General features: G+C 50.9%; 1 long non-coding RNA gene across 2 annotated transcripts in view; it reads right to left on the bottom strand.

Annotated features, from left to right (window-relative positions):
- Positions 1-7,952: 7,952 nt before the first annotated feature.
- The window catches only part of LOC132022783 (uncharacterized), a 15,180-nt gene continuing 12,713 nt past the window's right edge, over positions 7,953-10,419 (bottom strand). Inside the window, exons 3-4 of one of the 2 annotated variants that reach the window (XR_009405712.1) lie at positions 9,167-9,272; positions 7,953-8,890 (exon numbers count right to left, since the gene is read on the bottom strand). This is a non-coding gene — a long non-coding RNA (uncharacterized LOC132022783). Of the gene's footprint in view, positions 9,273-10,419 lie in introns of both variants that reach the window. The other variant, XR_009405711.1, reaches the window with a different exon arrangement.

Here is a 10,419-nt window from a genome sequence, read left to right as displayed (position 1 = left end):
CTACCTAGCTATGACCTTGGGCCCCTCATCACTACCCTCTAAGCCTCAGTTTCCCTGACCAACAAAGACATGCCATCCACATCGCCTGAGAGAGCTTGGGGGACTGGCCAAGAAGACACCCCTCGGGTATTTCATCCTATCCTTTTTCCTCTTCTTTTTCACTTTAGTGTCTCTGAATGGGGGTTGGGGGGGCAGCCCACTGACTTGGGGTAAGGAGGGAGGGATTTACAGTGGGGGTGCACGCTGAGCTGAGCTTGGAGAAAAGGCCGCAGCAGACGCTGCTGGTTGCCTTCGAAATGTTCCCTGGTCCCTCCCACTCGTCAGTGCCCAGGGACTGCACCCAGCTGAGATACTCACTTTCCCAGACCTCTTTGCGGCTCTGGGGCCACGTGACCCCATTCTGGCCAATGAAACGTAAACAGAGTCTGCGTTCTCAGGACTGGCCTCTGGCTTCAGGGACTTGGGAGCCTTTGCAGCTCCTCCTCGCTCCTTCCTGCCTGGAGGAGAAGCCGCCCCTTGGGACTCCGAAGGCGATGAGCTGGTGGATGACAGCCAGCGCGCCGAGGTCACAAAGTGGAGAGACAGAGGCTGGCCCCTGGGCCGCGAGTGACTGATACACACTGGCTCTGCCCTGCCTGCCTCGGGGCTTCCTGGGCTGCGAGAAAAACGAACCCGTCTTCGTTTAAGTCCCTCTTGGTTGGGCTTCATGTGACTTGCAACTGAAACGAGTCCTAAATGATACAGATGGTTCGTCAGGGTGGAAGTGAGGGATGCGACGGGCATTCGTGCCAGAGGAACAGCAGGAGCAAGGGAAGGGAAGCAGGGGAGCACGGCCTGTGCGGCGGCCACGGCTGCTGCTGCTTCTCCACCACCCGCGCCGCTCCAGGTGACCAGTCAGGGCGGCCTGATGGGAATCCTTCTGGAAGATTCCAGAGAATGATTTCAGAACTCTAACAAAACACCCGGGCATGGTCACCCTCTCCTGTCTCCCCTTTCAGACAGTCTTCACATCTGCAACTCTGGGCAGCCAGCTCGTTGTCAAGAGGGGAGTCGGTCTGTGGACCAGGCTGACGTCCCCGAGATCCCAGAACAGAAAGTGGGAAAGACCCGATTCCTTCAGGCCGTCCCTGAGCCACCGTATTATGCACGTTTCGGCGACCTGAACTCCCGTGTGAATAATAATTATCACTGAAGTCACCCTTGCTGAAGACAAGTGGAGTTGGGTCAACCAAAATCCTCTAAACTGATGCTCTGTGTTTGAAGGAAAAAAGATGCATCGATCAGCGTCCCTTAACGAGGCTGATAGCATCTGGTGGTTCTAAGTTACTGCAAGCACCACTTGCCATAGTAATCTAGAGTAGATCATAGCACTTGCTTCTGGGCAAGACTTTGCAGTCTTTGCTGGAGTCTGTGTCACTCGTCAGGCATCCAGCTTGATGCTAAGAACGTGGACCGTGGGCCAAACGGTCCAAGTTTGAATCCTGCTTCTGCCAACTTCTTGCTTTATGACCGTGAATGAGCCGTTCAAACTCTCCTTGCCTCACTCACCTTAACAGCGAGGTAACACTCCCAAACCCCTCAGGGGGTGGCCCTAAGGCTTACAGAACAGAAGTCACGAGAAGAACGGTCTCTGGCCCGTGGCAAGGGCTGCGTCAGAGTCAGCTGTCACTGTACTGACACACAGGCAAACAGCAGTGTTGATCCCAAATGCTTTTCTGCTGTTCCAGCGATAATAGTCCCATATCACAGATAAGGAAACCGAGGCACAGAGAACTAAAGGTATTTGCCAGGGGTTCGCACAAGTGGTAAATGGAGAAGCTGGGATTTGAGCCCAGGCCATGGGACCCCTGGGCCTGATCTCTGAACCACCGTGTTACTTTGGATCCTTTCCAAGGCGGTCAGACAGAAGGACGCAGAGAGCTGACCAGGTGGCTGTGATGCAGGCTGGGACCGTGAGTGTAGTCCAGCACCAGCAACAACGCCAGGCTTCTTCTCTGCCAAGCTCCTCACGGCTTTCCAGCTCCTGTCATTTCAGAGCATGGTTATAATTTCTCTGTTGCATTTTGAAGCCACTGGAAGGGTCAGCGGGCTCCCAGAGATGGAGGGAATCTAGCCAAATTACCACCATCTGGCACCTCCCAGGAAACAGCATATGCTGTGGGCCTCTGCATGAAGCATCCCTCCAAATGCCTGCAGAAGAGATCCTAAACGCCCCCCAGCCAAGCGCAGGTGGTCCCTGAGCCCCTGTAGAGGAGCACCAGCCCCCCACAGCTGACAGGCTCCCCCATGCCCTGGGTCTTCTGGAGCCTTCCCCAGCCAACAGCCCAAAGGGGACCAAGCTTGGAAGAAAGCACTCATTTTCTTCATCTGGCTGGAGCAGTGCTCCTCGGGCAGGAGGTATGGAAAAATAACTGACATGAGACCAGACTCACAAGCGTGGGGCAGGAATGTGGGGCCCAGCACGTCCAGGCACTGCACACGGGGCCAAGAACACAAAGGTAAATAAACCCTCATTCATGCCCTTAAGATGTTCACAGGGTAGAGAGAGAGTCAGCGAACAACGGAAAGGAGCTCTTGACCGAGTCCTCGCCGCAGGCCAGACACCTATTTTAAACATAAAGACATTGGGTCTCCACATCTGCTCCTCGAAGTGGGTCCTTTTATCATTGTCATTTCTCCCAGGAAACTGAGGCATACACAGAGAAGTTAGGTCACTTGCTCAAGGTCACACAGCTTATCAGTGGCTGGAGCCAAGTATGAGCCCAAGACATCTCAGAAGAAGCTTGAGATGTGCTCCAGATAGAGTTGGATGAGGGCGTCCTGGGGCCGCGAATGGGAAGCAATGAATTCTTCCTGCTGGGGAGGGGCTGCTCGAAGGGAGGAGGAATCATGAGAGGTGGACAGACGGACTTCCAGATGAGGGTAATGATGATGAGAATAATAGTAGCCAACACTTACTGGGTGCTTACTAAGCAACTCTGCTGGGTTTACTCAGTGGCTCCACACAACACACTTAAGAGGGTCACCAACCTTAGGCAAGGTTATAGATGTGACAGTCGAGGCACAGAGAGGCTGGATGACTTGCCTCATCTCAGGTGAATGGGGAGAGGCAGAGCCAGGATTTGAACCCAGGGAACTTGGCCTCAGTACCTGCGACCTCACCACTAGACCAAAGCGACAGGGGAGATGGTCGAGGGACAGGAAGCTCTCCGGGCAAAGGAGGGGAGGTAGGATGGTGCTTGGCCTGGTTAGGGAATGGGTCACTGTGCCCGGCATAGTGAGGGGGCAGACTGTGTGTGAAGGGACACGAGGGGAAAGGGGGTGTTAAGAAGGCCCTGAACTTGCTCTTAGAAGGGATGAGATCTCAGCTGAACTTGGCTGAGCTATGTCAACAGTTTCTCTGCATCGGGGTCACATCGAGCATTCGGTGGGGATTGAGTGCCAGTTGTGGCTGTGGCAAACATGTGACCCTGTCACTGAGACTCAGCGTTCTCTTCTGTGAAATGGGCACATCACAGCTTATAGTAACATAAAAACTCCAGTGCACAGAATAGTGTAAGGGAGTGAGAAGCGAGGAATCCATGCTGGTATAGCCTTGGAGCACAAAGGGTGAGATGGGGCACCAGACATGAAGCTGTAGAGGGACGTGCGGGGCAGGATGTGCAGGGAAACAATGAGAACCATACAGATGGGAGAGTGCTGTGCTTGCCATCAGGCAGCCTTCTTAACTGCAACCGACAAACCCCACTGTGGTTTATGCAAAACTAAAACTAAAACTGATTAAAAGATAGCAGGCAGCATAGAGACTTTTCCGAAGAATCAGAAAATCAAGATCAGAAAATACACAGCCAACAAGCTGTATCTGACTTCCGGGCACAGGAAACCAGAAAGTGCTCCGTGCTTCTCCAGAAGGACCAGACGCCTCCACGGCCTTGTTTAACAAAATCTCCATTCTCTTCCCTTCCAGATCACCTTCTCAAACGAGAGGATCTGATTGGAGAAATCAAAGTCACGTGACTGCCCCTGCAGCAAGGGAGGCTGGGAGGATCCATCTGGAGAGGTGGGAACTGCATTATGGGAAACTCTCCAAACACAGGGTAGGCATTCAGAAGGTGATGGGCATCCTCAAAAATTCTCAAATGCCCTTCTGTGGTCTTGTAGTGAGATTTCTCCTGAAGGAGCCTCAAGGTCAGGATTTTAGAAGGACAGGACTGGAGACCTGGGAGATCCCTGGGAATCAGCAAGAAGGACCAGGGACATAATTGTGGGCAGTGGTGGCCATGATGCCGAAAAAGGACAGACCTAAGAAATATTTAAGAGGGAGAATCCGTGGGACTTGAAAACAAAGAGTTATAACCATCAGGGGAGGGGGATGCCTGGGTGGCTCAGTTGTTAAGAATTGGCCTACTGCACAGGTCATGATCCCAGGGTCCTGGGATAGAGTCCTGCACTAGGTTCCCTGCTTGGCGGGAACCCTGCTTCTCCCTCTCCCCTTCCCCCTGCTTGTCCTCTCTGTGTCAAATAAATGAATAAAATCTGTAAATAAATAGATAGATAGATAGATATCAGGGGGACACAAATGGAGCTTAAGGGATCACCAACCCTTGAGGGCATTGCAAAAACCTCTGCAGGGAAGGATACAAAGTGTCAGGGTGGCTGACTTCAGGCCAGGAAGTTGGGGTGAGAAGCAGGCGGGGTGCAGGGGAGGGCTTTAACGGTTCTACTCGCTGTGCATCGGTCTCTTTGAACCCTCTGCAACAGGGATGTGCTCCTCAGCCATCATTCTTTTACCCGCTCAGATATTGCTTTTCCAGGAAATACTAGCACAGACGCTCAGCAGGGATGGGCACCAAGATCCTCGAGGGAGCCAAGATCGGTGGTTCGTTCACCCTTTAATCCCAGGGTCCTGGTGTAAGGGCAGACCCACCCCGGGCACTCAGTGACCATTCGTCATGAAATGACCATGTCTCTTGGAGCTTGGACTCCAAGAAGGTCACTTCTATTGGAAAGAAATAAGAAACAAGAAAAAAGTTCTATATTCCCAGCCCTCCTTTTAGGCAACACTGTTCCTGAAAGAAGGAGCAACCTTCTCTATATTCATCAGTGATGTTTTATTATGTCTTCCCAGTGAATTGGCCTCAGGATCGGGGGTGAGGTAGAGCCACGGACAAGGCCCTATCTTCACTAGCTTTGACCACATTTTCAACCCACTGAAAGATTTAAGATTTGGCAGTAAAAAGAAAGTGCACAAGGGGAGGGAGAGAGAAAAGCGTTCATAGTCTGGCTCCATTCTTTACCGGCGGTGGGACCCAAGGCAAGTTTCTTTCACAGCTGGGTCCTGGTTCCATGCTTTGGAAAACAAAAGAGGGGATCCCCGAAGCAATGTCTGGCCTGGGGGTTAAGTGAGGTGATCCACTTGCACACTTAGCAGAGACCCTAACACAGTAAGCACACTATGTTAACACTTGTTAGTGCAAACTTTTCATTACCTGGGCCAAGTTGGTCATGCCTCTCGGATTTCGTGCCTACTGTTCCCCTTCACCTGAAAAGTGAAGAGTCCTTGTGACCCTTCCAGGTGTGTAGCTCCTTCTCAACACAGGTTTTGGCTCCAATGTCACCTGCTCCGACCACACAAACTAAAATACCACCCCCCCCCTCCAATGGAGTGTCTGTCTAATTTCTTCCAAGGACTTACCACCCTCAGAAAATACCATCTTTACTTTCATCACTTATTTATCATCTATCTTCCCACAGGAGGGCTGTCATGGCATGAGGGGAGGGGCTGTGACGGGTGGTCCCACTGCGTGATCCCAAGCTGGGGACAGTGCCTGGCCCAGAGTGCGCAAACCATTCGCATCTGGGGAAGGATGGGCACAGTCTAGACTCGATTCTTTCCTGCCCTGTGCTGCCTGGGGTCTGGTCTTCACTTCATTCTCCTGAAGGGCATTGGTGCAGTGGAGGGGACGTCTCTGGGTTCTTCTTTCTACTCATCCCATTTTAGCTACTGTAGATGTTTACCTGCAGAGACTGGAAACAAGACTAAACACAGGAAAAGTTGATTTCTCTCTCTCTCTCTCTCACCTGTGTAACAGGGAAGCTCCCTGCTGCAAAGCGGTCAGGACCCAGGCTCCTTTGTCTCCTGGTTCCCCCACCCATAGGGCATCAGCCTCACCCACATGGCCCCAATGGCCCCCTGTCCCATCTGGACTCCACACAAGGAAGGAACACATCAAAAGGCTCCAGAAGGAAATTATACCCACCACTTCTGCTCAGTCTGGTTGGCCAGAGACTGGTCCCCAGGACACACTGACACCAAGGAAGCTGGGAAAGGGAGTCCCCACTCTGCACAGCCAGGAAGCCAGTGAGAAGGAGGGACCGCTGTCACTGTGGTGCAGAAGGGGATGAGAGAGGATGGCCACCCTCTCTGACCCGTGTCCCCCCCCTTCCCTGGGGCATCTGTCAAATCAATGCCCTGTGAGAGAGGAAAGGCAAGAATGGGCTGAGGAGGGGCGGCCAGGGGTCTGCCCCACTTGGGAGGAGTGGGGGTGGTTCGAGCTGCCCCTTTGGGCCTCTCCCTGCCCTCTCTTGCTCTCGCTGAGAGGGCTGTACGGGAGTTTCTTCTATTGATAGGGTCGAAGTAGAACTCATCGCCCTTCACCCAAGTCTGCCAAAGGCCCTTGCATGCCCCAGCCCCGGCCGTCTGGCTCTGCTTCTCCATCCCTGATGCTTCTCCACTCTTCTGGGTCCCGCCCCCTGGCACGGACAGACCCTCAGCGGCTCTCTGCAGCCAGCTCTGGGCTGTTCTGCCACACGCCAACCTCTCGGCCAGAGAGAGGACAAGGCAGCCCCTCAGGCTCCCTGGGACGGAGTGGGCTGTTGGTCAGGGTGCGTGTGGACAGGCAACCATGTCATAGTGTATCTGAGGACAGCTTCTGGGAGCAGGGCCACATTGCAGAGGGATCTGTCCATGGGTGTTCTGCCCCCTCAGCCTTCAGCTGCACATTCTGTCTGAGCCCAGGCACTTGTTGTCAATGGGTCAATGGGCCAATGGGTCTGAGGAGGAAGGAGACCATGGAACAGGTGTGGATGTCTTTCCCCGCCCCGCATGCACCCTCCATTTGTGGGAGTGGCAGTCAGCTTCTCCCCTGGAGAACCACCCACCATTCCCCCATTCTTAGCCCCTGTAGTTGGCATTGGGCTGACCCCCACCCCTGACTCCACAGGCAAACACAAGACCAAGGTATGCCCAGTCAGAGAGTTCCATTCTCCTGGACATGCTGTGAATTAAAGCCAGTCACAGGGACCAGGTCAGACCAATGAGAGTTTGGGCTGAGAGGTTTGCCAGAAGCCTTCAAGCTTCCTCTTATTTTTCTGGGGTTGCTGACCTGTAAGATGTAACCTGAGGTTGCGGAGGCCATTTCTGCCATTAGGAAAGAAAAGGCTTCCTACAAACTGAGCCAAAAAAGATGAAAGAAGGGCAGAAAGAGGGAATGCAAAAGGCAGACTCCCCAGTCCAGCCGTACCTGAACTCCACCTATCCTTAGATGCTTTCATCACAAGACTCTTTGTTGTCTTACACCACTTAGAAATAGATTCTTGTCACCTGAAACTGAGAGCTTTCTGCTTATGGCTTTTCTTCCTGGATCCGTAGAGTAACCCAGAGGATGTGGGGCGAAGCTGGGGTTCCCATCAGTGTGGACGTCTGCTGTGGGTTCCACCTAGTGGGTCACCTGCCCTTTTATACCCCCTCCCCCCCAGCACTGCCCGCCCTCTTTCCCTCAGCCCCTGCTCAGCTCCTTCCAGCCTGTTTCTCACTCCCTTTCTTCCCCTTTGTGCACCTGAGCCTAAGACCCCTTCCCAACACCACGACAATTCCACAGCTGCCAAAGACAAGTATTGTGATACGTGACAGAGCACCAATTTCTTAAAGCTTTCTCTCTTTCTCTCAAGCCAAAACATTTTTCAATTCTAATTAAATTTTAAATCGTGGTAAAATATACATAACATAAAATTTACTATTGAACTATTTTTAAGCATACGGTTCAAAGGCATTAAGTACATTCACACTGTTATGGAAACATAACCCCTGTCCACCTGCAGAACACTCTTCATCTTGCAAAGAGGAAACGCTATTCCCATTAAACAACAACTTCCCATTCTCCCCTCCCAGACCCATGGCAACCATCGAGCCATTTTCTGTCCGTATGAGTTTGACGGCTCTGGGTACCTCATACAATATTTGTCCTATTGTGACTGGCTTATTTCACTTAACATCCTGTCCTCAAGGTTCATCTGCATGGTAGCTTGGGTCAGAATTTCCCTCCTTTTTAAGGCATAATTACAGTCCATTACATGGATAGACCACAGCTTGTTTATCCATTCATCTCCTGATGGTCACTTGTTGCCTCCACCTTTCGGCCATCTTGACCAGAGCTGCTATGAACATGGGCGTAAAAGTACCTTTTCCTGTCCCTGCTTTCCATTCTTCAGGGTTATAGCACCAGACGTGGGGTTATCGAGTCACGTAACAATTCTATTTTAATTTTTTGAAGAACCTCCATTCTGTCTTCCACAGTGGCTGCACCATTGTACTTTCCCACCAGTAACACGCACAGGTTCCAGTTTCTCCACAGCCCCGTCAACACTTGTTCTTTTCTGGGTTTTGTTTTTTGTTTTAATAGTGGCCATCTTGGTAGGTGTGCAGTGGTATCTCATGGTGGTCTTGATTAGCATTTCCCTAATGAGTGATGCTGAATCATTTCATGGGCATATTGGCCATTTGGAGATGTGTGTACTTAAGCCTTGGAGCCTCCCTTTCTCATTTCATTCATCCTTTAGTCATCCATCCATCAAATATTTCTTGGGCATCTACTACATGCCAGGTATTGTTCTATGTGTTATAGATACAACAACGACCAAGACAAAGCAAAAACAAAGTGAACAAAATAAAATAAAATAAAATTGAAAGCTGTTAATCTCTTTGTAACATAATTCTTATTTCAGAGGGCTTGTCTCCGGCATGAAATAAAATAATGTCTAAGGCCCCCATCAGAGGTGGGTCACCACGCAGCCCCTCCTGCACCTCTCCTCTCTCTCCCTGTGCCTTCACACTCCCTCCATCCCTTCTACCATCTTCTCCCACCTGGCACCATCCAGCCTCCCCTACCTCTTCCCTTCTCCGTGTGCATTTCAGGACCGGGGGAGTCTCAGAGCTGGAGCTACCTGCCTGTGGAGTCCTGCTGGGGATTTCCATCCCTCCTTCAGCTTTGCTCCTGCAATATAAGAAAACATCTTGAAAACACTCATCAAACATTACTTGTTAGCCCTGCCGTGGAGCTAAGCCCATGGAGAACATCCACGAAGAAATGCCGTCTTCTCGCAATAAAGTCCTTTGTCTGATACATTTATTGTCAATTTTCTGTGACCCAGCATATGGTGAGGCTGGGACAGACAATTCAAATATCTACAATGAAGACGGATGGGAAAGCAGACACTACTGTTTCAGACTCATGCTGAGGAAGAGGCGACTTGGAGGTGGGAGATGTCTGGCTAATGAGTTCGGGGTTGACCCAAGCCTGGAGCAATGGGTGGAATTTAAACTGGAGATGAGTGGACAGGGAGTAAGAACTGGGGAATAAGGCTTATCAGTTGGCCTTCCCTTTTGATAACGAATGATGACTTCCTCCCTGCTATCTGTCACGTACCCTCTGAAGGGCTTTATCTAGATTAACTCGTTTGATCCTCGCAACGACTATTCTAGAAGGTGTTATTAGACCCGTTTTCTAAAGCATGAAACTGACATAACAGGAATCAAGTCATTTTCCCAAAGTCATCATACTGTTGAGTGAATGATGCCAAGTTCAAATCCAGGCCTGGTCTGACTCCATGAGCTAAAACAGTCCCCACTCAACTGAGTCCTCCATACTCAAGGGCAGACACACATACCACCTGTTGGATTCCTAGCCAGGCCTGTCTGGCATGCAGTCACTGTTCAATAAGCACGTGTTGTGTGTTAATAAACATTTGCAAGGAACTTTTCAGTTTATAAAACATTTCACCTCTGTTAGTTCATGTGTCCTCCCTGGAACCCTGGGAGGGAAAAATCAATATTCCATAGAGTAAGAAAATGAGGCATGTCACCAACCAACAAAGTAGCAGAATTGGAGCTTGAACCTCTGTTCAAGAAACTCTGACAATTCCTGATTTGGGGTTGTTGTCTCTACAGGCCAAAGCGTTAGCAGCCTTCTAGGCCAGAGTAGCCACAGCCCTCAGGTAAGAATACAATAAATTGAAAAGGAGACTAATGTTGGGAGAGAAGTTTATCAGGTTCTAGTGCCCAGTGAAAAAAATAAAGCAGAGAGGGAACTTAGAAAGGAAAATGACAGACATCCCCTTAAAGATCTGGGGGGGAAAATCTAT

This window comes from Mustela nigripes, chromosome 7, assembly GCF_022355385.1.
Source record: "Mustela nigripes isolate SB6536 chromosome 7, MUSNIG.SB6536, whole genome shotgun sequence".
Taxonomy (NCBI): domain Eukaryota; kingdom Metazoa; phylum Chordata; class Mammalia; order Carnivora; family Mustelidae; genus Mustela; species Mustela nigripes.
This window is presented reverse-complemented; position numbering and strand designations above follow the sequence as displayed.